Raw genomic sequence first — 13163 nt, forward strand, 5'->3', positions numbered from 1 at the left:
CATGACTTGCTCTCTGCTAGTGCGTTCCCTGCTCGAGCGTCTGCTGATTTAGATCACTGCTTCTCTGCTACTAGTGCTCGAACGCCCTAAACATCTATTGCAATGCTCTGTTGCTAGTTCAATCAGTTTTGATAGTAAAATTCAGTTTCGACTGTGAAGTTCATTTTCTTCAGTTAAGTTCAGAGTGAACAGTACTTACAGCATCTGTCGGAGCAGCCGTGGCGCGGCTGATGCGTTTTACATATAGCACTTTTTGGTGATGTATTTTACATCATCTATTGCAGATGATATTAGGGTACCACTTCAGATTAACGTTGTCTGTCTTGTCATGCTTCAGCCTCGTCGCCATACACCTCAGCGGAGCTGCTCCAACGACGGAACTGTCCATCACAGCGGAGCAGTACCCTCGGCACCGTTTCCAAAGGCCTCGGATCGTCTTCCCCGCCTCTGACAGTCACACCAGCATCATCACCATCCTCCACGTCCAACCCAATGATGCTGAGGTCCAGAAGGCTATGCCAAAGAGGTTGTACACTCGTCGCATCACTTTGTTTCTCCATTCCTCTGTTCTTCCAATTCATGTGAGCTAAACACCCAGGTTGACTGAAATCCTATGTTTCCAAATGCTCTATTTTGCACATGCATTCCTATCCTATTCCTGTGTTTTTCATGTCCCTGCGTTTATAGAATCCTCCAATTCTAAGGAGCCCTTACAGATTTACTTCATTTTCAGATAGGCGTTAAAGAAAACTCTGTGTGTTATGTCCTGCTCCTACCGTGCCGTCATCCACCCCACCTGAGGTGCACCATCGACAGAAGCGTTCACTGCAGCAGAGATCCCCCTGCAGACTTCCTTTCGCCGCCTCAGATCATCTTCCCTGTTGCCGGCAGCCACGCCAACTGCATTACCATCATTGATTGAGCAGATGAACCTGAGGACTACACGGTTCCGGAAGAGAGGTCGCGGTCTTTCGTGTTTGCTTACATTATACATCGGTTATTATTACCTGCTACTTTATCGTTCAATCTTGAGTTTTGAATTGCCCATGGGTCTCATATCGAGCCAACAACGAATAGTATCTATCTACTATCTGGTTCATCTGGGTCTTCTATGTGGTTCATGTTGGGTGGGCAACAAACAATAGATGATCCATTGTCTATCTTTTTAAACTAAAGCTATAATCTACCTGCTATCATTAGTTTTGGATCCATCCACTCGTTTGCTACCATCAGTCTTGATTTTTTGCATGCACCCCTTAGGCCTTACAAAATCTAACTATTTTATTATTATGCATGTCATATATTGTACACAATCGTACTGAACATGTAGAGAAAAAGAGAAGACTGTTGCGTGCGAATATAATGTCATGCGGACGCCGCTCCATGGTGGGCGAAGTGCCCCCCTCCTGCATTTCCAGATTGTATTCCAGAGGAAGATAACTGTTCAGATGGAGATTCAGAAGGAGCCGACCACGCCTGTTTACCACCTGAGGTGTTTTCTCTAACCTGGCATGCTGATGTTGGTCATATCATGCATATGGCGCCTTGCATTGCTTACATTATACATCTTATATGTCATTAGCTTAGTTTAGATTTGCTTTGTGTGAATGCCACCTGTTTGGTTTCTATATCATACTCCCACCATTCCTAAATATTTGTATTTTTAGAGATTTCAATAAGTGACTACATACGGAACAAAATGAGTGAATCTACACTCTAAAATGTGTCTATATACATCCGTATGTGGTAGTCCATTTGAAATATCTAAAAAGACAAATATGTAGGAACGGAGGGAGTATATGGGAATTATGCAATGCCATCTTCTTTAGCCAGGCATCATATACGTGAATCATGCAATGCCATCCTGTTTAGCTAGTCATCGTATATGTGAATTGTATCGTGCCATAATGTATTCCATTTGTCAACAATGTTTATGCATTCATCTACTCTTCCTATGCATCAGCCATTTGAGTCGGTCATGAGAAAAATCTGGAGTGAAAACAAGGTCTTCTGAGCAGTTAGTGCTACCTGTTGATGCAGAGTTCTTGTTGGTTACAAATAGCTCCTCAGAGGAGGATTCAGAGAGAGATGACTAGTCGTATCCCCCCCCCCCGAGGTGCATGCTCTAACTTGGCTGGGTTATATTGCTCATATCATGCATATGGTGTCTTGCATTGCCATGCCATCTTCTTAGATTAGACATGCTTTTTGTGAATGCCTCCTGTTTGCTTTCTATATCAGATATGTGAATTATGCAATGCCATGTTTTTCAGCCAGTTATCATATATGTGAATTATGCACCGCCATGGAGCCATGCATCATATATGTGAATTATCTCATGCCATATTTTTTTCATTATGTATTCCATTTTTCGACAATCTGTGTATATTGAACTACTCTTCATGTGTATCAGCCATTTGAGCCGGTTATGGAAAAATCTGGAGTGAAAACAAGGTCTTCAGAGCAGGCAATGGTACCTGTTGAAGGATATATCTCGATGGTTACAGGGAGCTCCTCAGAGGAGGATTCAGAGACAGATGACCAGTCCTATATCCCACCTGAGGTGTATGCTCTAAGTTGCAATGTTTATATCTCTCATATGATGCATATGGTGTCTTGCATTGCTTAGTTTACACATCATATGCACAATATTGAATTCTATCTGCTTAGTTTAGAGATCATACATGCGAGTGCCAGCTGCTTAGTATATGAATCAATTATGTCAATTATATCATGCCATCCTGTATACTTAGACAACATGTATGTGAATTATTTCATCCCAACCTATTTTAGAAAGACATCATATAGTTGTGTCATGTCATCCTGTTTAGGTACTCATCATATGTTGAATTATGCCATTATATCCTGTTAAGTTATCCATCATATATCTAAAACTGTGTCATGCTATCCTGTTTAGTTAGGCATCATATATGTGAAACTGTGTCATGCTGTCCTGTTTGGTTAGACAACATATATGTGAATTACCACATCTGTCTATCATACAATGTCTGTATGTTCAATTTCTTTTCTTGTTTATCAGCCATTTGAATTGGAGGGGGTGATGGCAGTATCTAAGGGAGCAAAAACCCGTTCTTCACAAAAGACAGTGCTACCCGTCGATGCAGATAGAACCATGGTTGTACTGGCCCACAAACTAGCCCCACCACACATAATTGAGACTCTTCCAGATTGCACACTTACACCGTTGGGCAGAGAACCAGCTACAACCCATCTAACCGCAACCCCAGCAGATAGTAACCCACTTATAGTTGACAAAGCACCATGTCCACCACAGAGTACTCCCACACAAGTAGTTTGTAAAGCTAATACAATGCCCAAAGCATGAAGACCACGACAGCTAACCCAAACTCCACGTTTAGAGCAGAAGAACAACTGTTCTCAGGTCAGATTCCGTAGCTATGGTCCACACTCCTTTGCTATTGCATCACTGTATTTACTCATACCAACTACTTCCGAATTTGAAGGATCCAATTGAAACTCCAATGGCGCAGCATGTATGTTTTAAACCTATTTCTTTAACTGGATTGCCGTTCTAACTTCTTGCTCTATGTTGATTTTAGTTTAAGTTGTATAAACAGTTATGTTCTCATGTGATGCACATTACAAGTGCTGCCAATGTCGTGTAGTTTCTCACACTTATATTCTGTCTATGCTACTGTGTCTTAAAAATATATGAGTTGAACTGTGTCTCTATCTTGATTAGGGAACATAAACTAGAATGATATGGACAATACAGTGACCATAGTACATAGATATATGTTTGTTTCATGCTGTTATCCTGTCCACCTTACTACTGAACCGGTTTACCAAAATGAGTTTCATATACTACAAGCTAAACCCGTGATGTGTCTGCTTGTTTCTCTTGTAGTATGCAAACAGAATATTGGAGAAGAGCACCCCACTATGCAATGGTAGAGAAAGTAATGTAGATAAGGTTCAAGATAGTGAGACAACCCTGTTGGTCTCAAAGAAAGGTGATAAAAATGATCTTGTAGACAGTGAGAAAACCCCACAATTCTGCGTTGATGTAGTGTTCGAGTTACTGGCCAGTACCACTGGCACAAGCTCTTCGAACTCGCTACCTGAATCACTTCGACTTCTTCAGTCTCAACTACAAGCTGAAAGGCGTCAGTCAGCTGTGCTGCGGCAAGAAGCCGAAGGACTGAGGAAGACCCTGCAGAATTCAGATGCGTACTTTCTTGTGCAACAGCAAGCGCTGGAGGATTTAAGAGCCAAACAAGAGAAAGTTAATAATCTTGCTAAGCATCTTGCCAGCATTATGGGTACCCAGGATATTGTTTCTTGAACTCTTCTGAAGTGGTTTCAGTTCTGGACTTGTTTTGCTGCGGCGTTTATATGCTGCTTTGTTCCCTATATTTGCACTGGTGGCGAACTTTGATGCCTAGTGGATGTAATATGTGTAATAGCCGTGATAGCCTAGCATAAGTTTCTTGCTTATTTATTTCCTTGTTGTCTTGTTTATTTGTTTGCTTGTAGTCAGTGCAGTTCTTTTTCCGCGGTTTGCTAGTGGCTGCAATAACCTATTTTTTAAAACTAGGCCACAACAACCATGGGCTAATATTTACTGTAGTGACACTGGGCCTCCTACGGGCCGTAGAAACAGTGGGCCTTCTACAGGCCGTAGAAACAATAGGCCTTCTACGGGCCGTAGAAACAATGGGCTTTCTATGGGCCGTAGAAACAATGGGCCTTCTATGGTCCGTATAATCAATGGGCCTTATACGGGACGTATGATCGATTGGCCAAACATGGGCCAATAACAGGCCGCATTATGGCCGTAAACGGGCCATCATTAATATGTCGTATTTGATGACGCTATGAAAATGGCCCAACGTATTAACGGACCACAAACGGGCTGACTGTAACCATGGGCTGAATTTGGCCCACAAGCAGAAAATGACAGTAACGGGCCGTAAGTAAACGAATGCTGGAAATGAGCCCAAGAATAAATGGGCTCTGAGAAGGCCGAAAGATAACATGGGCTAGAAGCAGCCCAACGGAATAACGGGCCGTTAATGGGTATAAAGTGATACACTGTTCATTACGGGCCAGTTTCACCAAGGGCCGTTAATGGGTGTAAAGTGATACACTGTTCATTACGGGCCAGTTTCACCACGGGCCGTTAATAGGCCAAGAGTTACATAGGGCCTCATATGGGCCGAAAGACGTCATGAGCCATACATGGGCCAAAAGTGAAAACGGGCTGGAATCATATTGGATGGCCCAGAAGACGCTACTGGGCCTAATTCGGATAGGGCGTAACGAGCCTTGGGTTAGCGGGCTATAAATGGGCTATATGCGAACATGCCGTTAACAGGCTTTCCATGGGCCGGCCCACCACCTTTTGACCAAGTCAAACGGGCCAGCCTTTTCACAAGAATGGGCCTCTGTTGGGCCGTGCCACGTGTCGACGTATCATAGGCGCCTTCCATCCAATGAGTGGATGACATCTGTCCCAACGATGAGCCGACACGTGTTTCCTCCAGCCAATGATGATTTTACACGTGGAAAATGCCCATTGGTCGGGGCTGTTAACGGGTTATCGGATCCAAAACCCGACCCGATAGCTTAACGATGTTCCGTTACGGTGGATGCCATGTGTCGTTCACCCTTGACGAAAGCACTTCTGTGACACGCGATTTATCGTCATGGAAGAGCACACTTCCGTGATGATAATTTTGGTAATGTCATGGAACACTTCTACGACAGCACAGGTATGACTATCTTGATTCTGTCATAAAATCGTCATGGATGTACATGCATGACAAAAAACGCGACCTACTGTGAGAAACACGTATCATCATGGAAGTGTATTTTTTTTGTAGTGTAGGCACCATCTGATTCAGGCATTTGCCAACTTCACCATCTATTTATTGATAATCTTCAACAAGATCGACTGCCATGTCCGCTCCATATGGATATACTCCTGGGCTTCAACTTGAACTGAATTTTTATTTGAGATTTTACTTGAACTTTCTTTATTTTTCTCCTGCTGTTCGGAGCTACGGTAGAATTGATCAGACAGTACACGGAACTAAAAATACAGAGAAAACTAATTAGTTGGACGAAACCTCTCTTTTCATTCACTTATGTTATACTTATCGTACCCATTAGCAAAGCGCTCCAGTAAGTGAAACAAATGGCAAAAAATCTTGTTGTCGTTTACAAGGTTCGAACTTTTTAGCTTTCAAGAACCTTGGCCACTTTCAAACATGCAGTTTCTAAGACCGTCACCAGTTCAGCTTAAGTCCACCTTGAGTACTTTTTGTTTGAGTTGTTCTCTTGTAGGTTGACTAGTCCAGCGAGGAGAAGCGGTGGGAGGCGTGCCATAGAAAAGCCACGACCTGCGCCGAAAATTAAGCTCAATAGTCACTATGATCATCCAATCCAACAGTACAACTAAATATATAATGCTTCAACACACATAGAACGCACACACTTATGTTCAGAGAACCAACCTATTTAAGTTCAGAGAATAAATGCATTTAAGCTTAAAGAACAAATGTGTTTAGGTCCAGGGAACAAAACAATCATCAGTGTGTTTTTTCTGTGTAGGAATAATGGCAGAAGCAATATAGTTAGACTGAAGCTCTAGGAATTCTAGAAATTCCGAAAAAATGTGCAGGCGGAGGTTATGTTGCCGCTAGTTAGTAAAATCAATGGAGGATGAACACAGGACACGCACCATACCGGGATGGCGATGAGGAAGCTGCCGACCTTAACATGTCCTTTCCTTCTCTCTGCAAGTTCTTTGAACCTCGTACATGGGCGGGGTTGTACTGCACGCGAGGCGGTGGGGGTTGGCGGCTCTGCGTAGTCTGGAGCAAGCTTGGCGCAGGGAGGAGGCGCTCGCCATGGCTAGGAGAATCCAGGAGGAAGAAGATGGGGCGGTGTCACGATGGGCTGGTGAAGAACTGGAGGTTGGCGTGTTGGGGATGGTGGCGGTCGGCGCGCTGAGGATGCGGGATGGTGAGCGGCCCAGGGGGCATGAGATGGTGGGGGAGGGGCGCGGACTGCTGCCATGGGAGAAGGTTGGGCACGGGGTGGCGGCCGGAGCCGCGGGGAAGGTGGGGCACGGGGCGGTGGCCAGAACCAGGGGGAAGGTCGGGCGCGGAACGATGGCCGGACTTAGGGAGAAGGTGAGGAGCGGGGCGAGGGCCGGAGCCAGCGAAGAAGGTGGGGCGCGGAGCGGCGGCCGGAACCTGGGAGAAGGTGGGGCACGGGGCGTCAGCCAGAGCCAGGGAAGAAGGTGGGGCACGGGGCGGCGGCCGGAGCCAGGGAAGAAGGTGGGGCGCGGAGCCGCGGCCGGAGCCAGGGGAGAAGGTAGGGCACGGGGCGGCGGTCGGAGCCAGGGAGAGGAGGTGGAGGCGGAGTGGCCACACAGAAGAGATAATGTCCTTTTTTTCCTTTCTTAATAATAACGATACCAGTTTGGAAAAAAGGATCGACCTCTATATAGGGGCGAGGGTAACAAAATATTATTTTGTTACTAGTAACAGAATAGTCCAGGCCTATATATGTTGCTGTTGTAAGAATGATCATGATGCTCTCATGTTCGTATTTTATTTTTATCGAAACTTCTATCTCTAAACATGTGGACATATTTTTCGATTTCGGCTTTCGCTTGAGGACAAGCGAGGTCTAAGCTTGGGGAGTTGATACGTCCATTTTGCATCATGCTTTTATATCGATATTTATTGCATTATGGGATATTATTACACATTATGTCACAATACTTATGCCCATTCTCTCTTATTTTACAAGGTTTACATGAAGAGGGGGAATGTCAGCAGCTGGAATTCTGGGCTGGAAAAGGAGCAAATATTAGAGACCTATTCTGCACATCTTTAAAAGTCCTGAAACTCCACGGGAGCACTTTTCAGAATATATAAAAAATATTGGGCGCAAGAAGTACCAAAGGGGGGCCACCCACCGGCCACGAGGGTGGGGGCACGCCCTACCCCCTGGGCGCGCCCCTGCCTCGTGGCCCCCTGGTGGGCCTTCGATGCCCATCTTTGGCTATATGGAGTCTTTTGTCCAAGAAAAAATCATAAGCAAGATTTCAGGAAGAAACTCCGCCGCCACGAGGCGGAACCTTGGCGGAACCAATCTAGGGATCCGGCGGAACTGTTCTGCCGGGGAAACTTCCCTTCGGGAGGGGGAAATCATCGCCATCGTCACGACCAACGATCCTCTCATCGGGATGGGGTCAATCTTCATCAACATATTCACCAGCTACATCTCATCCAAAATCCTAGTTCATATCTTGTATCCAATCTTTGTATCCAAAGCTCATATTGGTACCTGTGGGTTGCTAGTAGTGTTGATTACTCCTTGTAGTTGATGCTAGTTGGTTTACTTGGTGGAAGATCATATGTTCAGATCCATTATATATATTAATACCCCTCTGATTATTAACTTGAATATGCTTTGTGAGTAGTTACGTTTGTTCCTGAGGACACGGGAGAAGTCTTGCTATAAGTAGTCATGTGAATTTGGTATTCGTTCGATATTTTGATGAGATGTATGTTGTCATCCCTCTAGTGGTGTCATGTGAACTTTGACTACATGACACTTCAGCATTGTTTGGGCCTAGTGGGAGGCATTGGGAAGTAATAATTAGATGATGGGTTGCTAGAGTGACAGAAGCTTAAACCCTAGTTTATGCATTGCTTCGTAAGGGGCTGATTTGGATCCATATGTTTCATGCTATGGTTAGGTTTACCTTAATACTTCTTTTGTAGTTGCGGATGCTTGCAATGGGGGTTAATCATAAGTGGGATGCTTGTCCAAGTAAGGACAGTACCCAAGCACCGGTCTACCCACATATCAAATTATCAAAGTACCGAACGCGAATCATATGAACGTGATGAAAACTAGCTTGACGATAATTCCCATGTGTCCTCGGGAGCGCTTTCCTTCATATAAGAGTTTGTCTAGGCTTGTCCTTTGTTACAAAAAGGATTGGGCCATCTTGCTGCATCTTATTTACTTTTATTACTTGCTACTCGTTACAAATTACCTTATCACAAAACTATCTGTTATCGATAATTTCAGTGCTTACAGAGAATACCTTACTAAAAACTGCTTATCATTTCCTTCTGCTCCTCATTGGGTTCGACACTCTTACTTATCGAGAAGCTACGATAGATCCCCTACACTTGTGGGTCATCAAGGACGTCATGTCGCACGCACAACTGGGCGACGGGAACCTTCTGATCGTGGCCGGCATGACCCATGGTGTACTCAAGGTCGAAGCCGACCACTTGGTACTTGTCCTCGGCAAGGAACTGCTCCATAGTTTGGATGGAGCCCTCCACCGAGACCGGATCATTTGTGTACAACATTGAGAGAGCCTCCCCCCTCATGTGGGTGTCCACAACGTGTTGCGTGGTGAACTGCCCGCCGTTATCGTCGTCGGCCGCTGGGAGCGCCATTGGAACCGCTGGATGTCTTGTCTGTATATGTCTTGGTGGGTGTGCTTATTGTCTCGTGTGAGACGCGAGATGAAGGTAAATGGTTGCAGGAATAAAAGGGGGCCGGGCGCTGTGGATTCTCGGCACGTACGCATGGCAGTTTTTGCAGTGGGTAACTACATCGTCGCGCCATGCCCGGCGCAACCGCATGCACACGAACGTGCGTGATCCTGCGCCGGCCCCAAACACTAGCAGCGCGCATGGAGGGACGATGGCAGAGCACCTGGAGGTACGCGAGAGCAGAGCGCGCGCGGCGGGACACGAGCAGAGCGCGCCGCGGCCGCCTGAACCGCAAGCAACCACACGAATAGAGCAGTTGAACACGCAGGGAATGGTCACTTACAAGCCGGTCGACAATTGCGTTGCTGTGTAGAGAGCGGCCGTGTGCTACCACCTTCGTCTAGTCTTGCTACCCTTTATATCCTGTTCCATACTTTGCCCTCAAATTTAACAAACAAAATGTTAATGCATGTTACAAATATTATATAATTGGAAACTATGTTCAAATAAGAATCCAACTATATAATCTTTGGCGACATGCATTCGTATTTTATTAGTTACTAGTACAAATGCCCGTGCGTTGCAACGGGCGATTAAATTAGTAGAACTCAGTTCTTGTATCATTTCGCAACACTTCTTATATTCAATTTTGACGAAGTCGATAAACATGTATCCTTGAGTATCCAGTAAAAGCCTTCCTAACATTGTTCGCCATGATGTGTTTCAGCTCCGCACTTTCATCCGATGACAAAATAGTGGTGCATAGAATGGTCTTGCAATTGTTTTTTAATTGTTCAAAATAACACTAATATTTTTTTGTAATTTTTGGAAATATTATTTGATTTTTTTATAATGAATTCGTTTTTCTATGACTAACAATTTCATTTGTAATTACTTTGCACTGTTTAGGCTTGGACTAAAATATAAGGACTTGGTATACACAACACGCATACTCTCAGAAAAAGATGAGAATATTTCTCAAAAAAAAGAGATGAGAATAATAAGATTTAGTAACGACTTGAGATGATGTGAATATTATTATGTAATGATTCCAACTCAGTTTTCATGAAAGTTTGTGGAAACTTCAAAATATTTTCACCTCTGTTAAATTCCTGCCAAAAAAATTCTATTTGCTAAAAAATAAAATATGTTTTTGTTTGAGTAACAATAAAATAGCAAAAAAAGATAAAAAAGAGAAACACACTCAAGAGCCAGCCCCGGCCCATCTTTCTTTAAGCCAACTTATAATAAAATAATAAGTAGCCGGTACACCTCCATCTGGTATTCTCGGCGACAAGCCCTACATGAACATATTTTCCAGAGTCCGCTGGCTACTCATCATTTTATTATGAAGTACATCCGTGAGCTTGAAGAGTGTAGACCAAAGAAGATGTAGCAAGTGGCCAATACATCCAGCAACAACACCATATCAAGATGGGTCCATCCCCTTGAATGTATAGCAAAAGTCCGAGTCGATGGTGCTGTTTCAGGATCTGCGAAGGAAGGAACCTATAGTGCAATATGCAGGGACCATGATGGCAAATATTTGGGCTCATCAGCCATCAAAGTCTCGGGTATCACGGACCCGGGGACTCTCTAGGCGTTAGCTTGTCGCGAGGCGCTTGCTCTAGCCCAGGATCTTGGGCTGCCAAATGTACTTGTTGCCCCAGATTGCAAAGTTGTGGTGAACGACATCAAGCTAGGAACGGGAGGTATGTATGAAAGCATAGTGAAGGAAATAAGAAATATGTCCGAGTAATTTCAGCAATGCACCTTCATCTTCGAAAGTCGCGATACTAATCTTGAGGCACAAAGCCTTGATAAGCACACCTTTAGTCTGGACTTAGGGCGCCATTTGTGGCTTATAAACCCTCCAGACTTGAATTGTATCCCTATGAACATTTTAGAGTAATAAAACAGTGTGTTTAGATGAAAAAAAACCCAAAGCTAGCCTCTTGCCGCAAAAAAATAAACAAAAATGCCAGCCTCTTCCATTGGTCTCTCCTCCTCGCTGGAGAATAGCGTCGGCACACTTCTTCTCACTCTCGCCTCGCACTGTCTCCCCAATCCGGCTGAGAGCCTCTTGCACACCACCGACACGCTCTCCTTTGCCTCAGCTAGCCGTCCTCCTGTCGTCGCTCAGCGGCGAGAACACCATGACACCGCTCGCTCTTCTTCGGCCGACCTCATCTCCTCCTAGATCTCTGCAGAGCGCCTCCTGTTGGACGACCTCGCGTGTGCGCCGCCCGCCGCTTCACACATGAGTGCCGCCATCTTGCTTCCATTCTGGAGAGCCTCCCGACAGCCGCCGCTGGCCTCTCCATTCTCCCCCGCACCTGGCTGCCGTCCGCCTCGCCTTGCTTCCGCCCAAGGTTGCCGCCTCCGCTCCAGCAAGTCTCGACACCGGCGAGCCACTGCCCTTTGCGTGATGAAGTGCTCCCTCTTCTGCACCTGTGGCGGGCCGGCTTGTGCTGGGATTAGGCGCACACTGCAGACTCGGCTACAATTTTTGACTAGTTAGTCCTTGTTTCCGCTCAGGTCTCTTGCGGCATCTGAGTAGAATTCACTTCTGAGCAGTTAATCTTACTTAGAAACATATAGACTTCATTTAGATCCAGATCCATTTAGATAGCTCCTAATCTTCATTGTGTTATGTGACTTATTTTTACTTTTGTACTTGATACTAATAATATTGGGTTGGCATGGTAGTGTCATTAGGATTTTTTGCCTGAATGTGTTTGTGAGCACTCATTCCACACAGTTTTATATCTATGATGGACTAAAAACTGAAGCTGAAATATTTTGGCAGGTAGATAATTGTAAGGGCGATCTTGCACAGTTCTACCTGATGCACTGTGTAATCAAGTCTTTCCAGACTTGTTGAGCGCCTTTCCCCAGCTACAGGTTTGCAAATTCACCTTTTCTAGCTTGCTTCCCTGCTGTAATTTCCCAGTTTATGTTGTTCCATGCAGATAATTGCATAACAGAGGTTAATTCTGTCAATCAAAGACTCAACTTGCAAGTGATCCTCATGCCTTTGATCGATTTGGTTGGTTTGCCTGATGTTTATTATCTAGAAAACTAAAGTATTATTTTCTTCTGTGCTTCACCACTTAAAGAAAGGATTAACATATAGGTCCAGGTGCACTTTTTTGTCTTCACCTGATTGAAAATTATCATGTTAGCTAAGGCATTTTTGAGGGCAAACACACTATTATATATTTATGGTGTTTTATTTTATTGTGGTGCCATAATTTGATGATGAACCTATATTTTCGTAAATTCAGGGTATAACATGGTAAAGCTTACAATGCAAGTACAATGAAGTGCAGAGTTCTAGTACTACGAATATCGATCGGTCTTATTAACGGATATGAAGTTTCTTTTTTATTTTACTATGAAGCAAGTCATCACAAAAATTCTCTTGCAGCCAAGTGTTGATATCAAAACGGTGCCATCTCAACTCATGGATATACTGCCACAAGTCCTGAAGTGAGCATCCCCTGAAGTTGTAGTCCTCGTAACTAAAAAACAATTAGTGATCAGAAATGATACTCCCTCCATCCGGGGATACTTTTCATCAAGATGAATAGAAGAGGATGTATCTAGATGTATTTTAGTTCTAGATACACCCCTTTTTATCCA

This window comes from Triticum urartu, chromosome 3A (assembly GCF_056163025.1).
Source record: "Triticum urartu cultivar PI428250 chromosome 3A, HENAU_Tu73, whole genome shotgun sequence".
In the NCBI taxonomy this organism is placed as follows: domain Eukaryota; kingdom Viridiplantae; phylum Streptophyta; class Magnoliopsida; order Poales; family Poaceae; genus Triticum; species Triticum urartu.